The following is a 12618-nucleotide window of genomic DNA, read 5'->3' as shown; positions in this document are numbered from 1 at the left end:
GCGTCGTCTTTTTATTGAATAAATACGTCATCCTGCAACTCACTTGAGGAGGGATTCTTTTGTTCGTAATTGCCACTCGCTACATTGGAAAAGGATAGCCAGAGGTCCATACCTGTTTGGTTCCGCCGATCACTGACGGAACAGGAGTGTTTCTTCATATATATATATATATATATATATATATTACTTACTGGCGGTCGCCAGTAGGTAGTTATAGTAAGGACCTGGTTTCCATAGGAAATCCGCAACATTCTATTGGGAATAATGGCGCCGGTGGAGGAATTTGCGTGTCATTTTCCAAAATTTTGGCCAGCTCCGCTCCGCTCCTTCCCTGAAAGTTTCGGGGGGATTCGTGAAGTGGGGGCTGAGAAAAAGGGGGGGCCCAAAACGTGTTTTCCCCATGTTATTTTCCATAGGACCTTTAGACACGGCTACAGCCCGAATGGTTGAATGGAATTATTAGAAATTTGGCAAAAAGGTAGAGTCTGGCTCGCAGATTACGCTTTTGTTTAAATTGTGTAAATCCCTCCAGTAGTTGCTGTGAAAATTAAAGTTAAAATCAATTATATATCTATAAGCGCGCACTGTGCGCGCACCTTCCCGTGCGCGAGCGGAATTCTGATTTGTTGTTTGTCGTCTATCAACATTCGATTTCGAGGAAATCAGGAAGTATTGACCGCCATTTTGTCAGTGCGAGTCCACATATTGTGGCTAACAAAGGGGCACAACATGGAAAGGGGGCAGGGTGGAGACTCCCTGACCCCCTAGGTATTTTCAGGGGGTCCATTAAGGACCCCCAAGGCTGAAAAAAACCTTTTTTTTCTAAAAAGTTGAGGGGTGCGCGCACCCGATCGCGCACCCCGTCTCAAAATGGCGCTTCACTCGATTTAAATAAAAGTTTCAAAACGTGAGAAGGAGGCTTGGTAGACAGTCCCTGACCCCCTAGGTATTGTCAGGGTGTCCATTAAGGACCCCCAAGGCCCAGAAAATTACTTTTTTTTCCTAAAAAGTTGAGAGGTGCGCGCACCCGGTCGCGCACCTCGATTTACAAGACTGTTAAAAACTATAGCGGAGACCGTGGAAAGGGGGCAGGGTGGAGACTCCCTGACCCCCTAGGTTTTCTCAGGGGGTCCATTAAGGACCCCCAAGGCCCAAAAAAATCTTTTTTTTCTCTAAAAAGTTGTGAGGTGTGCGTACCCGGTTGTGCACCTCGATTTACAAGACTGTTAAAAACTATAGCGGAGACCGTGGAAAGGGGACTGGGTGGAGACTCCCTTACCCCCTAGGTTTTCTCAGGGGGTCCATTAAGGACCCCCAAAGCCAAAAAGAAACATTTTTTTAGTTTTCTTACTTAAAAGTTACGAGGTGCGCGCACGGTGTGCGCACGGCGACAAAAAAAGATTACAAAAAATGGAGTTAAATTACAAGTTTGAGTGTTTAGATGTTAGATGGCTCTAAAAAGAGCCGTTGTGTTTATTGGGTGTTTTTGGTACTTACAAGTAAGTACAAGTAAGTACCGATGCAGAGTCTTATGTTACAGAGGAAGACTCTATTCCCCTCATCGGTGAAATGTACACCATCTCTCCTATAGATGCCTTACATGTTGTAATGCAAGTTGTTGTGGTATATACTACCCATTCCATAGTCTCTCATGTACGCAGAAACAGATTTATTTACATGTTTCCTTGCTTTCTCAATCTGTGGACAAAATTGGTTGGACCAGTTCCATTTTTGCCTTTGGCATATATTAGAAAATACCAAGGCAGTTTTTGGAAAAAGTGTCATCAATTGCGCAAAGATGTCCTTTAAAAGCATTTCCAGACCTACACCAGTCAATGTGCCTAAATCATTTCCACCACAGTGCACAATTATAAGGTCAGGGTGTGGAAGATGCATAAAGGATTTTACCAATGGAATCAATTGGTGACATTTCAATCCTCTCTGTCCAATCCATACAATGTCCACATTTGGTAAATCAAGGTTGTAATTACCTCTGTTAGCTTTGTATTTTTGACTCCAGTGGACAAAGCTATGACCCACAAACCAGACTTTTGGCATCTTCAAGGTAGATGTGCTTGTATTCAGATGAGTTGTGGAAATGAAATGGCAGTTTGAAAGTGGGAGTTATGAAAAAAAACTGGTTGAGATTCAGTGCACTTGAAAAACAAGAAATGATTGGTGCTTTCTTAAAATTCAGCACTGAAAATTAGGGTGCATGCTTTTTTTTTAAATAAGTCATTTCAATGGTTGAGAAAAAATCATTTAAACAAACATGGCACATGATTAGGTAGTACAGTGAGAGGTCAAACACCCTTGATGGAATATTTTGCAACATTGTATGATGAACTTCTGCAGGTGTGCTGGGTTAGGAGGGAGTTACCATAGTTACAAGGGAATGAGCACTGGGGGGATGGGTGAATGTTATGTGACTTTCAAAGTGTTCAAATGTACAACCAATTAAAATGTGCAGTTTGGTTTTGAATTTGTGTGGGAAGAATTTTTATTGGCTATGTACAAGAATATGGGTCTGAAATGAAAAAGAATCTGTGCCATTATTATCAGGCTCTAGTGTCAGAAGCATAACTCAGAGATTCTGCTTCAGAAAATCTGTTGACTGTGATTGACACTGTCTACATCTTTCAAAGCATTTTTAAAGGTGAGTAATTATTATTTTAATAAAGATAGAGTGCTGTATGCACTATGGGGAAGATTATAAGCTTATTGTGCTTCTTTATTCTTGTATTTTGTGTCATGTTATTTTGTAATGCTGTTTAAAAATAGAATGGTGCATATTGGAAATGTATTTTCAAAATGAGTTAGGTTTCTGCTTTGTTTCTGTAGTGGTAATTTAAATGAGCTGTGCTCTGTGTCAAAAACGATTTACTATGGAAAATGTTTTCTGTTTAAATTTTGGTCAAGGATTACTCTGAGTGTCTGTTTAAAGTCAGAAATTATATTTATATAATTTTCAATAATGTCACATGTGCTTTGTAACAGTTTGCCTCTTTTAGCTTAAAGGGTATTCTGTGCCTGTGTCTCATCTTACTCTGTGCCTGTGTGGTATCTGAAATATGATCTATTTAATGAAGATACACTATTGTATGCAGTATGGGGAAGATTAATAAGCATATTGTGTTTTTGTATGGTGTATATTGGAAATGAATTTTGGAAATGAGTTAGGTTTCTGCTTTGCTTTGTAGTGGTCATGTAAATGGGTTGTGCTCTGTGTTAAAAACGATTTAGTATGGAAAAAAATTTCTGGTAAAAAGTCTGGTATATATATATGCTTATATATAGGTGGCCTGTTTTTGGCCAGTAGAGACAGTGAAATATTATGAGCAGAGAGTCAAGCTTCATTTGAAATGGATCTGGGTGAATAATATGGTTACTTGATGTCTTTAAAAATATGGAAGTACATGTTTTTTAAAGACATGGCAGATTACATGTGACATTCTTGTCATCTGCCTAACATCACACTGATGGGTGAATCAAGCTTCAGTCACAGTGTTATTTTAGGCACATGAGCAGGATGTTACATGTAATGAGAAATTAATGTTATGTGTTGCTTATATATAGGTGGGCTGTTTTTGGCCAGTAGAGACAGTGAAATATTATGAGCAGAGACACACATACTGCTTGCTGAGACAGAGATGGTAAATTGCATGCAACATGCTGCTCATGTGTTTAAGATGACAATGTGAGTCAAGCTTCATTTGAAATGGATCTGGGTGAATAATATGGTTACTTGATGTCTTTAAAAATATGGAAGTACATGTTTTTTAAAGACATGGTAGATTACATGTGACATTCTGGTCACCTGCCTAACATCACACTGATGGGTGAATCAAGCTTCAGTCACAGTGTTATTTTAGGCACATGAGCAGGATGTTACATGTAATGAGAAATTAATGTTATGTGTTGCTTATATATAGGTGGCCTGTTTTTGGCCAGTAGAGCTAGTGAAATATTATGAGCAGAGACACACATACTGCTTGCAGAGACAGAGATGGTAAATGGCATGCAACATACTGCTCATGTGTTTAAGAAGACACTGTGAATCAAGCTTCATTTTAAATGGATCTGGGTGAATAATATGCTTACTTGATGTCTTTAAAAATATGGAAGTACATGTTCTTTAAAGACATGGTAGATTACATGTGACATTCTTGTCATCTGCCTAACATCACACTGATGGGTGAATCAAGCTTCAGTCACAGTGTTATTTTAGGCACATGAGCAGGATGTTACATGTAATGAGAAATTAATGTTATGTGTTGCTTATATATAGGTGGCCTGTTTTTGGCCAGTAGAGCTAGTGAAATATTATGAGCAGAGACACACATACTGCTTGCAGAGACAGAGATGGTAAATTGCATGCAACAGGCTGCTCATGTGTTTAAGATGACACTGTGAACCAAGCTTCATTTTAAATGGATCTGGGTGAATAATATGCTTACTTGATGTCTTACAAAAATGGAAGTACATGTTTTTTAAAGACATGGTAGATTACATGTGACATTCTGGTCATCTGCCTAACATCACACTGATGGGTGAATCAAGCTTCAATCACAGTGTTATTTTAGGCACATGAGCAGGATGTTACATGTAATGAGAAATTAATGTTATGTGTTGCTTATATATAGGTGGCCTGTTTTTGGCCAGTAGAACTAGTGAAATATTATGAGCAGAGACACACATACTGCTTGCAGAGACAGAGATGGTAAATTACATGCAACATTCTGCTCATGTGTTTAAGATGACACTGTGTGTCAAGCTTCATTTTAAATGGATCTGGGTGAATAATATGCTTACTTGATGTCTTTAAAAATATGGAAGTACGTGTTTTTTAAAGACATGGTAGATTACATGTGACATTCTTGTCATCTGCCTAACATCACACTGATGGGTGAATCAAGCTTCAGTCACAGTGTTATTTTAGGCACATGAGCAGGATGTTACATGTAATGAGAAAGTATTGTTATGTGTTGCTTATATATAGGTGGCCTGTTTTTGGCTAGTAGAGACAGTGAAATATTATGAGCAGAGACACACATACTGCTTGCAGAGACAGAGATGGTAAATTACATGCAACATGCTGCTCATGTGTTTAAGATGACACTGTGAGTCAAGCTTCATTTTAAAAGGAAAAGGGTGAATAATATGCTTACTTGATGTCTTTAAAAATATGGAAGTACATGTTTTTTAAAGACATGGTAGATTACATGTGACATTCTGGTCATCTGCCTAACATCACACTGATGGGTGAATCAAGCTTAAGTCACAGTGTCATGTTAGGCACATGAGCAGGATGTTACATGTAATGAGAAATTAATGTTATGTGTTGGTTATATATAGGTGGCTTGTTTTTGGCCAGTAGAGACAGTGAAATATTATGAACAGAGACACACATACTGCTTGCAGAGACAGAGATGGTAAATTACATATAACATCCTGCTCATGTGTCTAAGATCACACTGTGAGTCAAGCGTGATTTTAAATGAATATGAGTGTATAATTTACTTATTTGATGTGTTTAAAAATCATTTCTTGAAGTCAGTTAGGCTTTATGATATGTACTGCTAGAGAATCTTAGGTAGCATGTCTGTTAGGCCTCTTACTTGCCAAAAAGGCTCTATGCTGTGTAATAAAGATGTGTGTAACATGGTAATACAATTTTTTGTTTGTTTGTTTTTTTAGTGTTTGCTGCTCAAATCCAAGAATCTAGAGTGTAATTGAGAGTGTTCTTAACCTTCAAAACCATTTTTAAAGGTGAGTTGCTAATTTGTAAAGGGGATCTATTTTTGTGTAGTTTATAATATTAAGAAAAAATTCTCTCAATGTTCCCACCATTTGTTTTGTGTTGTATCATGTTATCTTTTATGTGTACCTTGTCTGTATCTGCTTGCATTATTTATGTATGTTCTCATACTATTTTACTGTCTCTCGGCACTATCTTTTTATGGCACTGCTCCATGTGTTGTATTCTTTGCAGTCCTGCTTTATCTATCCTCTGCTTGTAACAGTTTACTGTCTGCATGCATTATTTCTTCTAAATCTGCATTATCTCTCTAACTCTGGCTGTACTATCTGTCTGCATCCGTTCTCGTGTATTTGCAGAGGCCTATTATGATATGGCTGTTGGTGTGTGTTATGCAGTCCTACCATGATAAATATTTTTCCTCTCTGTCTGTAGTTTCGCACTCTCTGGTTGTACTGTTTTCTCTATCTGCGCCTCTGTGTGCTTCTTATAGCCTCTGGATGTAACATTTCAGTGTCTGTTTCTAGTAAATTTTCTGTATTATACTATTGTATCATCTGTGTCTGTTTTTATACCATTTCACCGTCTCTACTGGCAAAAAACAGACCATATACATGCACAACATAGAGCCTTTTTAGCAAATAAGAGGCCTAACAGATGTGCTGCTTAAGATTCTCTAACAGTACATATCCTGAAGCCTAATTGTCTTCTAAACATCAACTAAGCAAATTATTCACCCAGATTAATTTAAAATCAAATTTGACTCACAGTGTGATCTTAGACACATGACCAGCATGTTACATGCAATCTACTATGTCTGTCTCTGCCTGCACTATGTGTCTCTCTGCTCATACCATCTCACTGTGTCTCTACACCTTCTTTTTTGTAACTGCTGCATCTGTTCTTTTACTTGCAGCAGTGCACCATCTATTCTCTGACTGTAACAGTTTACTGTCTGCCTGCGTTATTTTATTTTTCGTCAGCACCATCTCTCTATATGTGTGCCTATACCATCTCTCTAGACCCTTTTATAAGCATTTGCAGAGGTCTATTATGATATGATTGCTCATGTTTAGCATGAAACTTTGTACATGCTGTGCAATTTAGATTCTGAGTGTGCTGTTCAAAGGCAAAACCAACTGTCTCTGTGGCAAGTAGTAATCTTTTTAGTGAATTTACATTTCTGCACTGTGAGTTCCACCTTCAGTCTGTACACAGTTTAAACACCAGTTTATTGTGATAAACTTAGAAAATCCATTCCTAGAAATAAATTATAAAGTCTTTCATCAGTTCTATAGTCCAGAAAACCCTTAAACAAAACTCACAGTAAGACCCTTTTGACTGCAGTAATTGCAAAGGATAGTGTTATGTGACTAGGATCACAGTGTGAGTCTGTTTTCAAAAAAGAGGAAGGTGGCAGATTAATTTGTGTAGTTAATGTATTTAAAAGTATGGTAATGTATGTACTTATAAAATTGGTAAAGGTAGTTTCTAATTATCTATTTGTGAAAAAGATATAATTAAGTCTTTATATTTTTTTGGAAGGACCAGCAACATAATATTATTGATAAAATGGAAGAGCATCAAGAAAACGTTGCTTTGAATTTTGACATCTCAAGTGATTTATTAGAGGAACTGAAAGATGAACTTTTTCCAGAGGAAAATTATACTGGAAATGAAGATTTTATGGATGAGAGTTTGGACAGTTCTTTTGTTGAAGTGGTAGAAGCTTTTGAATTGGAAAATCAAAATTTTGTTTATGATCAAAATGAAATACCGGATGATGTCATGTTGCAAGTTTTATTGGACTATGTAATGTGTGACGAATACATTTTTAATTTATAATAAAACATTTTATGAGTCAGTCTTCTTGTAGTATTGATCGTTCATGTTTTTAATTAATATTAGAATAAATGTTTTAATGAAGTGTGTTAGAGATTAGGGTCACAAACATTATTTCCACTATGACCCCCTACACCGCCCGAAAACTACTGTACTATTTTTAACCCTGAAATATTATTCTCAGCAAATACGTCTATAATTTTGACATATCAATGCTCTGCCATCAAGTGAGAAAAAGCACTCACTACATGATTTCCTACTCTGTTCAGAGACTGTTGCTATGCATGAATTTTACTTGTAAACTGAACCAGTGTTTACATTATTTAGTGGTTATAATTTCTATGTTATATGTTAGTAGAGGTCTATATTATTTTTTTTCTTTATTCATAACAGATTATAATTTTGAACAGAAAGAAAAATCAACATGAACAAAAATGAAAAAAGGAAAAAACAAAAACAAACATACTATTCCAAGAGAAAACAATTAGAAGAATTACGTAATCAACAAAAGACGGACAAAAAGAAGAGTGCTCCTGGTAAGACAATGAAGGATTTTCTAAAACAATTATGTCAAAGTAAAAAAAATTGGGATAATGTGGGAAAGGAAAAACATTTGGCAGTATCTACAAGGACAAATCAGAGAAAAAAGAAAAATGTTTCCCAACTCTGCGGTGAACAAATTAATAGACGTACTAATCAGTTTGCGGAAATCAGGAAACGTATGTTTTATAATAGAGTAGTTTTGAATTTATTAAAAAATGAAAAAATTTCTAAAAGGAAATCTGCTTTTTATAAGAAAAAAAAGTATATTGAGAACGTTGTTGAATGCGCATTTCAGAAAAAAAAGTTATTTGTTTTAGTAATTATTAGAATAAATACACTGAATAAGGGAATCAAAGTTTTAAAAGCTAAGTGTAAATGGAAAAGAGTAATTAATCGGACTAATTTCTGTGATGTTTTTTCTGGAAAATGGATGCATAGTTCAAGTTGTGAGCCATTTTTTAATGAAGAGAGTTACTTTCAAACTAATGATTTGTTGCATGCAGTTGACACCAGTGGTCGAGCATATGAGGTGAAGGACGGTTGTCCTATTGAAAAAGTGAAAATTGTCATTAGAAATACAGAAGAGGTGATAGTTGATGAAGTTTTAGGGAGACTCCCTAAGGCTCCTGTGTACAGTTGGAATTGTAGTAGTATTTGCAGTGTAGGACAGGATTCAATTGATTTCTTTCGCAATTTCTTATGTAAGTATGCTAAGGAAAGTCTTAAACAAAAAGTTAAAATGTTGCAAGAATTAGACCCTTGCAGAGTGAGAGAAAAAACAGGTCTGCAAGGGCATTCTCTGGCTTGTCTTTCTAAAAAAGTATGCCAGAGTGTTTTTCACCATTTCAGGATGTTAGCAGTGCATCATACCGAAGTAAGGAAATTAGTGAGAAGGTTGTATTATGCAAAAAGTCCAGCACTTAAGCTCAAACAGTTAAATAGTGCTCTTTTGCATGGATCTGAATTAAATGATGATATGTGAAGAAATTGAGATTAGTTACTTTGGTCCAGAAGAAGACAGTGCAGAATCTGATACAGTAATAGAAGGAAATGTGGTAGAAAATGTTCAGAATTTTAATACTGAAAATTTTGAACAGGAAATAACAAAGTTTAAGGTTATTGCAGGTGAAAAACCACATTTTCCTTGTGTGTGTTGTCGACGCACTCATTACAAAAATCAAACCAGGTTAGTTGATTTATATTTAAAAAGTGAAGAGGAAAATAATTATGAGTGGAAAAATGTTGCAACTTATTTGTTGGTAGAAGATTGTTTTGATTTGGGTTCTGATCAACGTATTTGTAAATATTGTAAATATTGTTATAATAAATTAAGTGATAATAGAATGCCTGCTAGAGCTGTACATAATAATCTTGAGTTGAGTATTCCATCTGTACTGAAAGATTTAAATACCTATGAGACTATTCTGATTCAATGTGTGCATCCATTTCCGGCTATTGTTCGTATGGAGCCTAAGACATGGAAATTAAATCCTTCAGATTTACAAAGAGGATTAAAGGGAAGAGTTGTATATTTGCCTCTTGATTTAAAGAAAAACCTTAAGACAATTGGTGTTGAAAATGTACAAGAGGAACCTTTAGTTATTCTAGTTAATGGTGTGCCTACAAAGAGTAAGAAAATCTGGCAAGATTTAGTGGATGTTAGAAAAGTCAAAAAGGAGACGTTGTATTTGGTCAAAAACAATAAATACTATAAAAATGTATACGTAGGAGAAGAAGAAATAAATCAAGAAGAGGAAAATGATTTGTCTGCTGGACAAATTGAAAAAGTAGATGTGTCCAGAAGTGAAGACATTTATGAACATTACAGTGTTCATCCACTGCATTCCAAAGAAGCAATGGGGAATGCTATTGAATTATTTCAGATGAAAAAAGCAGAAGGAACTCCCATTAGTGTATGGGAAGAGAGCTTGGAAGCTCGTTGTTTTCCTCAGTTATTTCCAACAGGTCAAGGTGCACGATATGATGACCGACATATGCAGATACCTGCATCTGAATACCGGACAACAAGATTATATGCAGAAGATCAGAGATTTTGTCAATGTATTCCATATTTGTTTCATCTTCTGTTTGAGAGTGACTTATCTGGACTTTCTTATGCAGTAAACCATATACTAAAAAGTGGAGTACATCTGCAAAATGTTTCAGCAAGGGAGTTTATGGATAAAGTCCAACAGAAAGACACTGTTTTGGATTCTCACCTAATTAATCTAATGGCATGTCAGCGTGGTACTAATGAGTATTGGTACCGTCGTCATGGAGATTTGAAATGTATGCTAAGAAACTTAGGAGCACCTACATGGTTTCTAACTCTAAGCTGTGCTGAGTATGCTTGGGAAGATTTACTTGAATTTCTTCGAGAGGCAAATGCAAACATCGAAAATATAGAGTACAAGACACCTGGAGAACTGTGCTCTTTGGATCCAGTTAATGTTTGCAGATATTTTAATCATAGATTTGAAGCTATGATGTCTTTTATTACAAACAAAAAAAATCCTCCTCTTGGCGAAGTTCTGGATTTCTTTTGGAGAAAAGAGTATCAAGTGAGAGGTGCTCCTCATGTTCATATGCTATTATGGATCAAAGATGCTCCCAAATTTGGAAAAGACTCAGATGACACTGTACTGTCTTTCATTGAAGAATATGCAACATGTGATATACCCAAAAGTACAATTGATAAGGACTTAAGAGGGAAAGTGTTACGATTTCAAAGCCATCGTTGTGGCAAATATTGTCGATGAAAATTCAAATCAAAGGATAAATTCTATACCAAATGTCGTTTTGAATTTCCACGAGCAGTAATTCCAAAAGGAAGAGTGAACAATTTTATGTTGTCTTTGCGACATACTGTTACCAGAAAATCACCCAAAAATACGTACAATTTAAGAAGAAACAAAGAGTCAAAATACATAAATGACTATAACCCAGTCATTTTGTCCATGTGGAATGCTAACATGGATATTCAATATGTTTCAGACAACTCTATTGCTGTGGCTCGATATGTAACGTCTTACATCACCAAATCTGAAAAGACGGAACTAAAGGATATGTGGGAAGACATTTCTCATGAAAAGAGCCTAAGTAAGAAATTGTATACCTACAGTTTGAAGATGTTATCTCATCGAGAAATTGGAGCATATGAATGTTGTGATCGATTATCATCAGCAAGTCTTTACGCAAAATCTCGAACAATCATTTGGGTGAGTTTAGGACTGGCACGATCTCGAAACCGAGTTTTGAAACCTGTTCAAGAAATTGAATATTTAGCAGAGAAAGAACCAAACAGTACAGACATTCTGAAGACAAACATGTTGGATACATACTATCCAAATAGAAGTAATCTGCTTAAAAACAAATGTCTGTATGAAATACTACAAAACTACACTTTTAAAAGGAATATTACAGAGGATATTGATAAAGGTGTATATGCTGTGATTGGATGTGAAGGATGTCTGGTGAAACAAAGAAAAGGATATTTGATTAATCACCGAAAGCTGAGTGGTGAAACTCCTGACAAAAGAGAATTTTAATAATTTAGCTCTTTTGCAACTCTTAAAACCATGGCGTAAAGAAGAGGAACTACTTGGTGACTTTGACAGTTATGAAGATTCATTCAACGCATCTCAAATTAGTATAGAATGTCCTGTTTTTAGTAATTATCTGCAAATGTTGAAGGACGAAATAGAGCAAGAAGCAACAATAGCAGCAGAGATTGCTAGAGACAGTTCTCAAGATAGTCAAAGTTCTGCTTCGTTGAGTCAAGATCCACTTGGACAATCAATTATCCAAAATGAAGCAGCCACTGCCATGGATGAGGTGGAAAGAGCAATGGAACAAGTTCAAGAGGATGTAATAAACTTGCAAGAATTGGAAAAGCAACTTAATCTTGAGCAAAAACAAATATATGATGAAGTGACAGAGCAGATTGAGCATGGTTTTCGTCATGAGAAAAAAGAATGCTCATGTATGTCATTTCAACCTGTCCGACTGTATGTGAGTGGAGAAGCTGGAACTGGAAAAAGTTTTCTAATTAAAGGAATTGCTACATATCTACAGCAAAGAACTGAGTCATCACTCTCTTGTGTTGGAGATCTACTGCAGCTAATTCCTGTAAAAGGACAACCTGTATTTAAAACTGTGACACATGAAGACACCAGAAAGTGCCTGGGAAGTATTGGAAATGTTATTGTATGGTCACATTTCAAATATACTGAACTTATTCAAAATATGCAACAGGCAAAGGATACTAAATATGGAAATATTCTTCAAGATATAAGAATTGGAAAACTAAGTGAACATGCCAAAGAAACTTTACAAACACGATTACTTTCCAATTTGTTTCCAAATGAAAATAATGTGGCAGAGAAAATATATAGTAAAGAGGCAGAAGATAAATCAGTTATATGCCTGATGCCAACTCTACACGAATGTTCTATGTTCAATGAAAAAATGTTGAA

General features: G+C 36.0%; 1 long non-coding RNA gene across 1 annotated transcript in view; it reads left to right on the top strand.

Moving 5' to 3' along the window:
• LOC144771577 (uncharacterized) overlaps positions 1 to 5770 on the top strand; it is a 199560-nt gene extending 193790 nt beyond the window's left edge. Inside the window, exon 3 of the long non-coding RNA XR_013599364.1 lies at positions 5698 to 5770. This is a non-coding gene — a long non-coding RNA (uncharacterized LOC144771577). The remainder of the gene's footprint in view (positions 1 to 5697) is intronic.
• Positions 5771 to 12618: the final 6848 nt, after the last annotated feature.

Source organism: Lissotriton helveticus, chromosome 8, assembly GCF_964261635.1.
Source record: "Lissotriton helveticus chromosome 8, aLisHel1.1, whole genome shotgun sequence".
Classification (NCBI taxonomy): domain Eukaryota; kingdom Metazoa; phylum Chordata; class Amphibia; order Caudata; family Salamandridae; genus Lissotriton; species Lissotriton helveticus.
The sequence above is the reverse complement of the archived record's forward strand: the minus strand, read 5'-3'. Positions and strand labels throughout refer to the sequence as shown.